Below are 14151 nucleotides of genomic sequence, written 5' to 3' on the forward strand. Positions count from 1 at the left end.
AGATTCCACCTCCTCTTCCCAGAACATTGGCGTGTCCCGAGCTCAGTTCTTGGGTCTGGTCCCTTCTCTGTCCATACTCCCTAGGTGATCTCATCCATCCCAGGATTTTAAATATGTTTTAAATAGTTGCTGCTGAAGCCCAGGTTTACATCCTCACCCAGGTCTCTCCCCAGACTTCAGGCCCAGGTGCCGGTTGACATTGCCACTTGCGTGTGGGCAGTGGTCCCCGTGTTAGGAAATGACGACTCCATTCGTCCTGTTGCCAGACCAGAAGTCTCGGAGTGGCCTCTGCCTCTCCTTTCTCTCACAGCCAGTCCATTGGTAAATTCTGCGGGTTCTTCCTTAGAAATACATCCAGAATCCTAGTGGAAGAGAATATAGAAAAGAATGTCTGTGTGTGTATAACTGAGTCACTTGGCTGTGCGGCAGGGACCGCACACACTGTAAACCAACTACACGCCAATCAAAAAGAAGAAGGAAAGAAACACAACCAGAATCTACTCACGTCTCACCAACTCCACCTGACACCCCAGTTCAAGCTGCTGTCCCTTCTCACCTGGCTGACTGCAGCCTCCTGCCACCCTTGCACCTCTGTAGCCTTTCACATACTGTAATCACTTTGCAACTAGAGCACTACTTTTGAAGTGTCACTCTTCTGCGTGGAAGACCCTGCCAGCTTCCCATCGCACCTAGAGGTATCCTTACCACGATCTGTCAGACCCTACACGATCCCCTTCCTCCCCGACCCCATCTCCCACCACTGCCCCCTGGCTCAATCCACTCCGGCCACACTGACCTCCTCACTGCTCCCAGAGCACATCAGGCCTGCTCCGGCCTCGGGGCCTTGGCACCAACTGTGCCCTCTGCCCTTGGCTCTCTCCTTCGCTTCCTAAGGACTTCTAGGTCTCCCCTGATGGCACTGTTTAAAATAGCACCCTACCCCACCCCTTGCCATTCTGTCCCTAACCCTGCTTTGTTTTTCTTTATAGCATTTTCACCATCTGGCACGTTATGTATTACCTTACTGTCAATCTCCACCCTCCACAAGGCGAGCTCTTTGAAGGCAGGGACTTTGTTCACTGCTGTATCCGCAGTGCCTAGAACAGTGCCCGGCACATGCTGAGTGCCCCGTAAACATTTATTCAATGAACATATGTGCTGTTTGCAGGGTGATCTCCCATCAGCCCTCTGAGGTAGGTAAGGCACAGAGAGAGGCAAGATAAGTTGCCCTAAGCACATAGCAAATAAGTAACAAAGCTGAGGTTTAAACTCTGTCGATTTGCCTCCAAAGTACACGTTCTTTCTGCGTTACTGCGTGCCTTGTCATTTCTGGATGTTCCAAACTACTACCAGATCTCTAAGAATTTTATTGTGCCTTTGAAGACTTACCCTGTTGATTTTGTTCATGGTTGTCATCAAATCGTTTCTGAGTGTCTGGTTTCCACAGGGCTTGTGCCAGTCATGAAAGATAAAAGGAGTGTTCGTGCCTGGCCCCTGCCCTTCTACTCTCCTCCTGGAGCAAATCCCCCACGAAAGTGTGCGTTCCCCCAGGAAGGTATGTCGTCTGGTTCTTTCGTGGTCCTTGTCAACTCTCCAGGCTTAGAACTGTGCCTGGCACAGAGGAGGTACTCCCTTCATAGCCATAGAACGAGTGAATGAAGACAAGGGGCACAAGTAAGTGCTGTGAGAGTTCAAGTTCTTGGTTTTTGCTGTTTCATTCAACAGAGACCAACTGAGCATCGCCCGAGTTAGGCGTCTCCCCAGCGTCCAGAGAGCGGCTAGGCTCTGGTGCTTGTTGGGAATGTCAGTTCCGGCCCAGAGCCAATAGGGTGACCAGGGGTGGGGTGTCTGATTCAGATGGAGTTGTGGGGTCCACACCTTGAGAAACCCACTGCTGCCTAGTGAAAATACAGACCACAGGAGAGACTTCCAAACCCGACCATCGAGGAAGGGGTAAGCTTTCGGTAAGCCGACAGGAGGGCCTTCCAAGCAGGGAGAAATAAAAGTGAAAGTTGAGACTTGTCTTTAGATCCTAGACGAGTATGCCCCTGCCACCATGGATATAGTATTTCTAATCATCGCTGCCACTTCACATGCCTGCCGTGTGCTTGGAACTCTGTTTGGGGCTTTAATACACCCCTGTTGATCTGATATTCACACCCACACAAGATGTTATCACCATCGTATAGACAGAACACTGAGGCTCAGAAGGGTAACTAACTTGCTCAAGGTCACGTGAAGTGACGGAGCTGGGACTTGAAGGGTGATCCAGGAAGCGCCAAAGTCATGGTCTTTTCTGTCACCCTCTGCACTGTCCACTGACAAGATCTCACGGACTCAGAGGAGTACAAGAATCTCCTAGTACGTGTAGGTAACTGGGGGAAATGTACTGAAATGAGTCAAGTTTTCTTGAAAGCTCCTTAAAAGAATGATGGCTTTGATAACTTTAATCTTGGTAGGAAATGCTTTCCAAATATACTCCTGACTTTCCCAGTTCTGCTTTCTTCTTTCACACAGGCTTTATCAAATGATTGTTTTGTTGATAAATATAGTGTGCAGTTGGGACTTATATGTAGATTGTACCTACCCTCAAAGGGAGAGTGGGTTTATAGCTTCCATTCATTCTCATTAAAATCAGAACATTTGCAGCTTCAGTTTTACATCTTGTTCCAGGAATTTTAAGCAGTCTGATTGTATGGAAGTGGGTCGTATTAATTGCAAATGGGCTAGACATCTGCTCACTAACATGGAATGAATTTTTTTAGCTCTGTTTTGTTTTTATAGATGATCTACCAGAGTGATTAAGTGAGGGCTGTCGGTACTGCTGTTACAAGAGTAGGATTTTCAGAGACTTAAAATGTAACCCTAAAAATGAATTTGAGTGAATCTTTGAAAGTTCTTGAACTGGGAGCAGTTTAACATCTTCGGGTTGAGACATTTTTATCCACAGTCTGCCAGGGAGCTGTTTTCCATCATCGGGAACTCTGTTGGTCTGGTGCGCAGTGAGCCCAGGTCCCGTGGGTTCCAGGCTCTGGGGTCTGCGATGCCTTGCTGTTTCTACCTGCGGGGAGGGAGGCAGGCAGGGAGTGAGCTGAGGTGTAGTATCAAACTGGAGGAACAGGATCCAGGCTGCTGGGGACTGGTTGAATAGGCAGGGTATTTCTTTCCTGGTAGTAATATAACAGTGTTTCCCAACGTGGACTTCTTGCAACACGAATTCTCAAGGAGGGTGATCTGCACAGTAAGTTTCAGGAGCACTCACTGGTTGAACAAAGCTAGTTGAGCAGGTTCCTTCATTGCAGTCCTTTCCAGAGCCTTTAATGTGCCCTTGTACACTGTGGGTCTGCAAGAGGAGGAGGATGTCTACACAGTTTCCCTGACATATTTGGCCACAGACCCCTTCTCATGGAATACAGTTTGGGAAATGTTGTCATGGAGAACATCCCAAGTGTTTATTTTAAAATCAGGAACTGGGGAATCTGGTTGAGGCTGTCTTGGTCATGTAGCTGAATGTAGACTCCCAGGTCCCCAGGGCAGTTGCCTCAGCCATCTTGCCCCTCTGGACCTCTCAGGACCTGGCTTTCTTCAGAGTTGCAGTCCCCAGGCTAGTGGCACCACTGGCCCAGTTAGGAAGCAGGTGGGAAGCTGGGGCCTCTGTGCGTCCGTGCATGTCTGTGCTTGACAAAGAGGAAGATGATACATGACTTAGCAGCAGTGATCAGGGAAGGACAAATACGATATGTAAAAGGTGAAAAGAGTTCTGGAGCGAGTGACATTTTTCCTAAAGTAGTTTCCTGAGCCTGATCCAGCCGGCGCCTGCTACCTGGAGGGGTTCAGTCAATATTTGTTGAATGAATAAATTGTTGGTACTCCGAGGCCTTTGCAAAAAAGACGTCTAATGTTGCTACACCATCATATCCTGCTTCAGTTCAGTTTAGTTGCCAAATGTATATAATCCTTCACGCCTTCTAGAATCAAAGGTCAAAACACCAGAACTTTTCTTTCCCTGCACTTAACAGATGTCCCTTTCGTGCAGAAATCTCTGCTGCGTACCGCCTTGCCACAGAGCAAATGTCTCTGGGCGTTATTATTCTAGGGGTGGGAATGGATTTGAACTTGTTGATCCAAACCTTTACTCTTTCTGTCTTGGAACCAGTGACAGAAAGCTGACAGATGTTGAGGGGTGATGTCTGCTACCTCCGAACTGAGCAAAGCTAGCCGACTCATGAGGGGCGAAGGCTGCAGTGTGAACCTATGACCCTGACCTCACGAACTTCAGGCACCTGAAGCGCAGCCTCTTGACAGTGCTGTGACGCCCGTCGCACTGCCGAAATCCTCCTTCTGACGCTCAGCGGTGCTGTTTTCTCATTTCATTCCCTCCTTCTGCAGAGCAGGGCTTGGTACCCAAAGGAAGGATCGCTTGCTCACCCTTAATATGGGGAGATTATTTAGAGCACTTAATTTGTGTTGACTCTTTATTGGTGCACTATTGCAATTAAGTTAGATTAATGAAAGGTAAATTCCAGTCTATAATGAAAAAAAAAATCTCTTGTAAAGATCCTAATTAGTATGTGTGTTTATTTAGCCTCTCATGGTTTAATTGCATCCCATCTTGCTATTTACAAACAGGCATCATTAAAGAATAAGGAGTGTGTGAAGAGCATTCATGCTAGCAACAGATGAGGTAACTGGCGTTTGGTGGGGAGAGGGACGGATGGATGGGAAGTCTGCTGGTCTGTATTATTTTCGAATGAAGGAGAGTGCAAGACGATCCTTTGAACCAGTCCATGAGGGGAGGACAGAACAGACATTATGCCAGGCAGCAGCTCGTCCTTCGGCTGCAAAGGCTTGGGCTGCTTTTCTTTTGCTGCCGCAGTGCAATCTGGAGAGGTGAACACACGCCCTCACACGACTGTCTCGTGACCTTAGCCGACAGCATTCAGGTTGAAGCTTTCTTTTCAGCCCCATGTTGCAGGACATCTGCACCTCAGATCCGTGAGGATTCCCTGGGATGCTGAAAAGGCCACCCAAAGTGGGCCTTTCCTCATACAGCTCAGCTCCAATCCCTTCAGCAGCCTTTTTTTTTTTTTTAAATATCCAAATATAAAATCAATTGAGAAATAGGTTCATGATATTTCACTGGCACCCCTAATATTTCATTCCAATTTTACATAATTTGCAGTCGTTCCTCAAAGTTACAAAGCAGTTTTATCTTTTTAGATGGATGCTTGATTTATAGTCTATTCTAACCTGGTTTAAGGGTAGGAAAGCTGGGCTTCCAGATGGGATAGCAATGAAGCTGAAGGAGGAGAGAACAACCTGGAAGAACCCAGTCATCATAATGTCCTCATCATTTGTTGCATGATTCTCTGATTCTTGGTATAGAGTAAGCAATTCTCTAAAATCACTGAGGAGTAAATGTGGGGGCAAAGGTGGTAAATCCGAGGAGGAAGCGACCTGTGGCCCTGGTTGCCTTTGCTAGTAGGAGTAGGTCTCGGAAATACCTGCCTCAGTTTCCCCTTATGGTTATCATCGCAAGCAGTTTTGTGAAGGTGTTCTATATAAATGCAAATTGCCACTATTCAAACTCTATCAACGCCTTAGATTTCTCTAGGGATTCCTGGGTGAGTTGAAAGTCCAGGGTTTAATTTATTTAAAATCAGGTTATAGGAATTCACAGTTTTCAGTACATTTTATGTTTTTCTTCAAAAGAACGCACAGTTTAATTTGAAGCTCCCCTAAACAGAAGCCCAAACCATGTAAAGTTTTTCGGTGTTCTAAGACCTGCCTGTACTTAAGGACACAGCTAGCTGCGTGATCAAACACAGAGGGACCCAGACAGGCTTGTTTGGTTGTGTCTTTCGTTGCTGTTAACTTGCAAGTGTTCCATTTGCAGCTCACAGAACTGTGGGGCATATTTTCCCATTCATATTAATTGGATTTTAAAGTGACCTTGGCCATGTATTGATTTGAATTAAAATTTTCTACATCAAGGTCAAGTTGGCACATATCCTACAGTCGAAATATTAAAAAGCCAAGTGTTGCCTAACAGGGTATCGACAGAAGTGGAGGTGTAATGGGGTCACATGTGCCAGAGGGCACTGTGGTCCCATTCTAATGCAGGTGGCAAGTGGCAGATCTATGTGGGGATCACCTGCACCTGGACTTGAATCGCCCGTCGATGGGATGGTTCCTGTTTCAGTCCACAGACCCACCTTCTTCCGGGAAGAACACCCCTGAGCTCCTCAGAGCCCAGATAAAGCTGCTCAGTTGCGTGGGTCTAGGGTGAGGTTTCAGGTCATCTGAATTCACCCATAGTGCCCTGAAAATGAGGGCCTGCTAAGATCATTGATAAACTTGAACTATCTAGCCCAGACCTCAGCCGTGAGTCGCAGTCTCCAAATTGCCCATTTAACATCTGTCCACTGAGACATTTCAGAAGTGTCTTAGACTTCATAAAGAGAAGTGGTTTTCCCTGCCCCCTGTTTTACCCCTTTGCTTCCCTATCTTATCTCAGTAAATAGCAAAACCATCTAATTGGTGCTCGAGCCAGAAACCTACAAGCTTCCTTAGTTCCCCCCTTTCTCTCACTTCACAGCCCATCTGTCAGCAAATCCTGTCTTCAATTCCATCTTCGTTCTATCTGAAATCTACTGGCGTCTCACCTCCTCTGCCGCCACAGCCCCAGTCAAAGCTGTCATCGTCCTCTCGTGGTCTCCCTGTTTCTTCTCTTTATCTCTCCACCTAGCAGCCAAGGACATGTTTCTTTAAAGCGCACATCAAACCTGTCATTCCTCTGCTGAAAACTCTGCAGTGGCTTCCACTTCACCCCGGATGCAGCTAACCTCTTGTCAGAGCCTCTGCCCTTCGCGAGCACCCCGGCCTGCCCTTGGCCGGTGCCTGCCTCTCTCCTGCCCTCCCCACCGGCCTCCTCCTCCTTCCTCGGGTCTTTCCCACCCAGGCCTCTGCCAGGCTCCTCCCATGGCCAGCCGCTGCCCCAGCACCCTGCATGGCCTGGCTTCACCTTACATAATAGCTTTCTACCGCATGTGAACCTACCCCCTCACCCAGCTTTATTGCCTTCCTAGCCCCACACGGATGATATATTTTTGTTTCTCTATTGTCTGCTCACCCCCCACCCCAAGAATGCACCCGTATGAGATGAATCCTTAGGCCGATGCGTGGTACAATAGTGAGTGTCCAAGAAATATTGGAGTGCATTCAATGAACAAACGAATCATTGAATCATCTGATCTAAATGTCATTTTTTCACACATAGGTATTGCCTAAATAATCTCTCTTTGAGCTCTTCCCTTTTTGTTTATTTCCTTTAAAACTCTTGGCAAATTATACATTTTTATTTATATATTTATTTGTTGCCTGTCTCCTGCACCGGGACTGTTAGCTCTCTGAAGCTCTCTTTCGTTTACCTCTGTGTACCTAATGCCTAGCCTGCACATGACATGCGTTGACAAGTACCTGCTGGGTGGACGGAGGGGGAGGACCGGAAAGCAAGCCATCTGCAGCGCAAGGCAGCTCCAGGCTCCAGTGCATCCGTCTGTCCGTCTGTCTCCCCTCCTCCTTTCCCCAGCACTTCATTCCTCCGCCCTCTCTCGCTACATGGCCTTCCTCTCAGAGGAGTGCTATTTTCGGTTCCCAGTCTTCTCCATGTTCTCCAGGCCAGATTCTGGAAGGAGGCAGTTTACGTGGTCTAGCCAGTATGGGGAGAACCTTCTGTACCAGACCCAGTTCCTACCCCTGGGCCAACTGGTTCCGCCCAGGAGAGAAAATAGCTGCTTTCCGGGCAGCAGGCATGTCCTGCAAGACGGGAACGTTGAATGCGGTGGCTTCCTTGCTGCCGTGTTCAGGGCAGGGGACAAGTAAAGGGTGTGTGTGCTGACGGGGATTCCGCATCACATCCCTTAGTAGAAACTTGACGTTTTCAGCATATTGGAGAAAACAATAGTCAGCTTCTCCTTTTGTCAGCTAACCCGTATCCCACTTCATTCTCCCAACATCTTTTTGGAATCTTGATGCCCTGTTTTTATACAGGCGTCGTATTCTCCTTTTTCCCAGAGGGGTTTATGTTATATATTTGAATGTATGTTTTATAAATGAAAATGAACTAAATTCTGTTTTGACAGTTTGGGGGATTTTTCATGACACTGCAAGGGAAACCCTATAAGGTAGCCAGAAACCAAGGTCAGGAAGCACAGTTTTTCTCTGTTGTCTTTTTGCTTCTTTACATTGTGTGTGAATTTTGTTGTTGTTGAGGGGAACATGAAGCCAGATGAGAGAGGATGGCTGTGAGGAAGTTGTTATTTATCGTATGAAATGGAAACTTATTTCTTAATCCGTCCTTGTCATGAAAACGAACTTGGAGGGGCTTCCCTGGTGGCGCAGTGGTTGAGAGTCCGCCTGCCGATGCAGGGGACACGGGTTCGTGCCCCGGTCCGGGAAGATCCCACATGCCGCGGAGCGGCTGGGCCCGTGAGCCATGGCCGCTGAGCCTGCGCGTCCGGAGCCTGTGCTCTGCAACGGGAGAGGCCACAACAGTGAGAGGCCTACATACCACCAAAAAAAAAAAAAGAAAACGAATTTGGAGAATGAGTAAGACCTCTCTGATGAAACTGCACTCCCACCAGGGCAGTTGTGACTTTTGAAGAGAGGAATGGGTTCAGGAAGATCAGAAGTGCCCAGGTTAACACTGATGGCTCCTTAGGAAATGATGCAAATGTACTCATCAAGGGAATAAGCCACCTAAAGAAAAATGAACGTATCTTATTAGGCGGGGTGCTTCGTAACTGTTAAAAAGGATTACCGCAGTGATACAGCAGTTGCTACCACGTAGCGAGTGACAGTAGTGACTCCCCTGGACGCTTAATAGCAGTGGATGCCCAGTCCTTATAAAGGGTTCCATCTTAGAGACGAGGAAGCCAGAGCTCACGTGAGTTGGTTTCCCCAGAGCCACGCTGCTTTGTACATGGCAGAGGCAGAATTTGAACTTGGGTCTCTCAGGCTCCAGAGCCCTGGCCCTCGCCCCCTCCCCACGCTGCCTGTGCCCCATGACAAGGGCAAGGAGGGAGTCACCCAGCATGACCACGGGTAGCGATAGCGTACTGGCCATGTTTGAATCACAGTGCTAAGCCCTTCACAAGTCTGGTGTCATTTCCTCCCCACAGCAGCCTTACGCTGGGTCCTACAGGCAAGAGAGCTGGGGCTTAATAGGCCAGGTAACTTGCCGCAAGTCACACAGCGAGGAGGGGGCAGAGCTGAGATCTAAACTCAGGTCTTTGCTTCCCCCAGAGTCCTTACACATAACTCCCGTGCTTGCTTGCCTTGCTGGCAAGTTGAGTTTCTAACTTGTTGGTAGACAGAACCTGAAGTCAGCTTATCTGCCTTACTTTAGGTCTCTGTCAAAAGGGAAGATATAATTCACATCTTGAGGCTGTAACAACTTCACATCTCAAATCTAGCCCATCCATGGGAGTCGCTTTCCAGTTTGATTTTCTCTTTCTTGTATCACACTACGTTGCATTGCATTTTATCAGCAGAGGCATAACTGAGCCACCCCATTGAGCAAAAAACAGGTGACCTTCAGCGTAGAGGAATCTCAGTTTTATCTTTGATGCTCCCTCCGTCTGACCTCCTGGTTTCCAAGTCACGCAGCCCATTTTCTTGTTACGAGTGGGTTACTGCCCAGCTCCTCGCACCAGTGACCTCCTCTTCCAGCCATGACAGCGAGTTTATCTTCGCTCCCTCAGCTTGGCCAGCGTTTCAGCCTTTCAGGGTTGGTCTGTCTCCGTTTTCTCTTGGCTATTTCCAGTTTTACAGTTTTCCTAGAAAGAAGCAGCAGCCAGTTTCCCTCTGAACCTCTAGGCCCCAGTCCTTGCTGCTGCAGCTTTGAGAGGCCTGCTGTCAGGAAAACAATTCAGCCCTGCACGATTCTGTCAGGGCTGCACATACCTAGCAGCTATGCAGAATTCAGAGCGCTCACTTTAAAAAAAAAACCACTAAAATTAGACAAAGCAAGTGTGTTAGTGGCATCTTATAGAGGAGGTCAAGAGTGTGAGTATAAAGCCATTTGGGAGGGAAGCCAGGAGCCTTGTGAAGCACGGTTTTGAGCCACTCACCAGAGTTCCAGAAAGTATGGCTGGCGGTTTGAGGATTAGATGGTCCAAGGCTCTGTGGTCGCCGTGTCTTGTGATTTAGAGACGTTGCTGCGGGGTCACGGACCAGGCATGAGAAGGGGAAACAGCAAGAGGCAGGCACCTGGCCCTGCGCAGAACAGCAGTGACCTTGCCCTCAAAGCTTTGCTAAACCTCAGCTTCCTTCTATTCAGAATGAGACTGAGACACCTACCTGCCTGGGCTGTACTGCAGGGCTCTTAGGTAGAGGAGGAAACTACAGCCCCGTGGGCTCGCCCCAGTCCTTGTCATAGAGCCAAGGGGGTGTCCGCGTTATTCGGGGGAAGACTCCCAGGCATCAGGGAAAAGCTTGGGGGAACGTGTTTTCCAGGTCACATCTAAGAACATCTCTTGGAGGAACGTTTCATGGGACATCGTCTGGGGAGTGCTCGTCTATACAACCAACTCCACCTTTCAAAACGTGGGGTAAAACACAGGCGCCCAGCCAAGCATGTTCCGACAGCTCAGTGACGCAGCACTCTTCTCCCCAGAACTTCTCAAGTACACGGTGAGCCCCATGTGGTCAAGCGCCGTGTACCACCCTCCAGTTAGTTCAGGCATGTGGCAGTTGTATCACCTCCTTCAAGGTAGGAGCCATATTTGGTACTTCTTAACCTCTCTAGGCTTCAGTTTACCCCTTGGAAAATGGGGCAGTTGGAGAAAATGACTTTTTAAAACTTGCCAGCTCTGAAGTTACATGATTCTCCGAAGTAGTGCCCTTGCCCAGTGCTTCACGTAATACATACGCTTATATATTCAATAAATAAGTGCTTACTTATTTATCATTCACTTTATCCTCATCTTTCTTTGTCATTAGTACAAAGAGGAAGGTTCTTGGTTCTGTACTGAAGAAAAACTGTTCCTGAACCTCCTATAGGTGCCTGTCTGCCCCTCTCTCCCTCCCTCCCCACCCCGTTCTAACTACACTTTGTAAAACATCATTTCAAGTACAGCAGGCCCTTTAAGGACACCTACACAGTAAACTTTTACCTTGTTTATACCTGGAAAATAACATTTGTGGACATGTGTATATATGGTTGTTTTCTTTTTTTTTTTTAAACTGTATCCCTGCCCCAAAAGCAGAGCTCATCCATGTAGCCTTTGTCTGAGTGACAAATATTGTGCTCCCCACTTCACCTCCCACACACGTGCCTTATGCCGGGCCAGGGGGTGCTGTGTCCAGTCCGGGTTCCTCATGCAGGTAAGCCTTTGGTCAGCTCGCCCCCGCTGCATCCTGGACACGGCTATTGCTCGGGCTCAGGGCGCCTTCTCCCTGCACAAGCCCAGGGGAGCGAGGTTGTAAGCGATCAGCTCCTCCCACCTTCCAAGCTCACCTGGTCTGCCAGTGTAGATAACGTCTCAACTACCAGATCTGTCACGTTTGCGTTGGATAGCAGTCAGCGGCAGAGCAGAATGAAATATCTTTGCTATTCTCCTCCACTTGCCTCCCACTTTGCGACTTGCCTCGCCATAGTGAACTAGAAATTCTGCCAGTGCCATACAGCTTGGTAGGCGACTGCCGTAGAACAGATAGAGAAGACCGCTGACGCAGCCCCCACAAGGGGATGGGCTGTGACAGCATCTCTAAGGGCACTTCCTGAAAGGGTGACGGCCGGCTGGGTGGTCCAGCCCAGCGGCTTCCTTTCCAAGCGCTCCTTGGTTCCCGTTGGGGAAGCACAGTGCACCCCTAGACTCTTCACAACTTGCCATCTGAACACACGGGGACAGACGCAGAGGTAGTGAGTGACCTGCTCAGTGTAGAAGAAGGGTTACCTTGGCAACGGCAAGCCCACTTCATCACCAGATGCATTAGCTTTATTTGTGGGATCCCATAGCAGTTGCCAAACACCGACCTGTGGTCCCGTCTCTGGGCGTTTTGCTCCAGCCATGGCCAGGATTGGCTAGTTTGTAGAGCGGTGTCTGTTGGCCTGTATATGGTGCACCGCCGTGTCAGTCTACCAAAACTCCAAGGTCATTGCAATCTGCTGCATCCAGACACGTTAGGAACTGGCACAGTCCAGATACATAAGAATCTGAATCATTATAGGGTGATGTGCGAGCCTGGAAGAGCACACGTGAAGCTCCGTCTTGAGGGCAGGGCTCGAAGGGCTCATAGGACCCTCTCCACCGCACCACCTCTGAGGAGAACGAAGGCGGATGGCTGGTGAGTTGTGTGGTGCGCCACGCCCGCGGCCGTGTATCTCCCATGGATCGTCGTCGCATTTCATTCCTCAGCGGGCCCCTCCGCGTCTTGCAGCTGTGTGAGCAGGCACGAGAGGTGGCCCGACTTGCCCTTGGTCACCCTGCCTGTAAGGGACAGGTGTGGCACAGAGTCCCAGTGCGCTTGACCTTCACAGTAAATGGCCTCTTCTGGGAGTCCGCAAGGTCAGCCTACGTGGCAGCTTCGTGCCCTCCCCACGCCGCCTGCACCTCAGGCTCGCAGACTCTCAGCACTCACTCAACAGGAGCACATTTTTATTCACACTTCAGGGCCTGCACAACTGTCACCCACTCTCTGCAGTGTCCCTTTAGCCCCGGGTGTGACAGCAGAAGGGCAGATCAGCATAGGTGGTAATTTCACTGGGCTGGAGGCAGCAGCCCTTCCGGTTGCAGCTTTGAGGTTAGCTGGCTTCAGATCATTTCACCTCTGTGAAGTCCAGACAGGGTTTCGGGCTGAGCAGCAATAGCTGCCCCTGGGAGCCAGGCCCCGCGCCACAGCCCTCACCAGGCGCCTTGTCTCCTTGACTCCTCGCGGTCGTTATCTCCATTAGCTGGAGGAGAGTGATGTTCAGAGAGGGTAAGTAACTGGGCCAAGCTTTCCAGTTAGCAGAGCCGAGACCCGATTCCAAATGCACCTGATTCCAAAGCCTCGAAATGTTAAGCTTCAAAATTGTGTATGCAGTTTCATTATGACCGTGTTAAAAATTCAAAAAGCCATAACTCTGTGCGTATTCAATCTAGTTGAGCACCAGGGTCCTTTCTGGCTCTATACAAATAAGAATTGACAAACTTCATGGCCTTGACGGGCTCGAGAGATAACAGAAGTAAACCGCACCAGGGTCCTTTCTGGCTCTATAAAAATAAGAATTGACAAACTTCATGGCCTTGACGGGCTCGAGAGATAACAGAAGTAAACCGCACCAGGGTCCTTTCTGGCTCTATACAAATAAGAATTGACAAACTTCATGGCCTTGACGGGCTCGAGAGATAACAGAAGTAAACCGAACCAGGGTCCTTTCTGGCTCTATACAAAATAAGAATTGACAAACTTCATAGGCTTGACGGGCTCAAGAGATAACAGAAGTAAACCAGAGCCAGACTTCAGAGCACGGAGTGTCCATAAACTAGCACAGCCCGCGATAGACACAAGCTGGAGGGACGCTCTTGGTGAGCCTCCCTGGCTCATGCACCTTCCCTGATAGCCTGAAGCCACAGCGCACGAGGTGGGGCATGGAGAACCAGCCTATCCCAGGGCTCCAGAGCAAACCGGGCAGGAGGGGTGGGGGGAGGTATGACGGGCTGAGGGTGGAGGGCAGAGGTGCGAAGTATGATTGGGGGGGCCGTATGACTGTGGAGTATCTTATTTTTTTATTAGAAAAGAAGTTGAAACGCTTAGACCTCAAAACAGAAATGAATGTAGGATAAGAAAAAAAGTGGGAAAGGAAAAACTATCCTAATCCAGATTCATAGCATGAAAAACAAAAAAATTAACCTATCAAAAAAAGATTTGCCCCTTGCTCTGGTTGCGGTCTTGAAATACCATTTCCCACTGGAAAGAGCCAGAGTTGCTTGAGGAGATGGCTGATTCATGACCTCAGGTGGGAACCGTCCAGGACAGGCCTGGGATATCATATACCAGACAACAAGGAAACCATCACAGAGACTAGGGTTATGACGAAAGGATTCAGCCTCAAATAGATGCCCACCAGCCACAGACAGAACAGTTCGAGCATCCGTAAGAAGA

The 14151-nt window shown here is 49.0% G+C and overlaps 1 protein-coding gene across 1 annotated transcript in view; it reads left to right on the forward strand.

Annotated features, from left to right (window-relative positions):
• The window catches only part of MED27 (mediator complex subunit 27), a 199740-nt gene that overhangs the window by 151736 nt on the left and 33853 nt on the right, over positions 1-14151 (forward strand). The gene's annotated exons all lie outside the window — the stretch shown is intronic.

The sequence above is a fragment of the Phocoena sinus genome, chromosome 6, assembly GCF_008692025.1.
Source record: "Phocoena sinus isolate mPhoSin1 chromosome 6, mPhoSin1.pri, whole genome shotgun sequence".
Lineage (NCBI taxonomy): Eukaryota > Metazoa > Chordata > Mammalia > Artiodactyla > Phocoenidae > Phocoena > Phocoena sinus.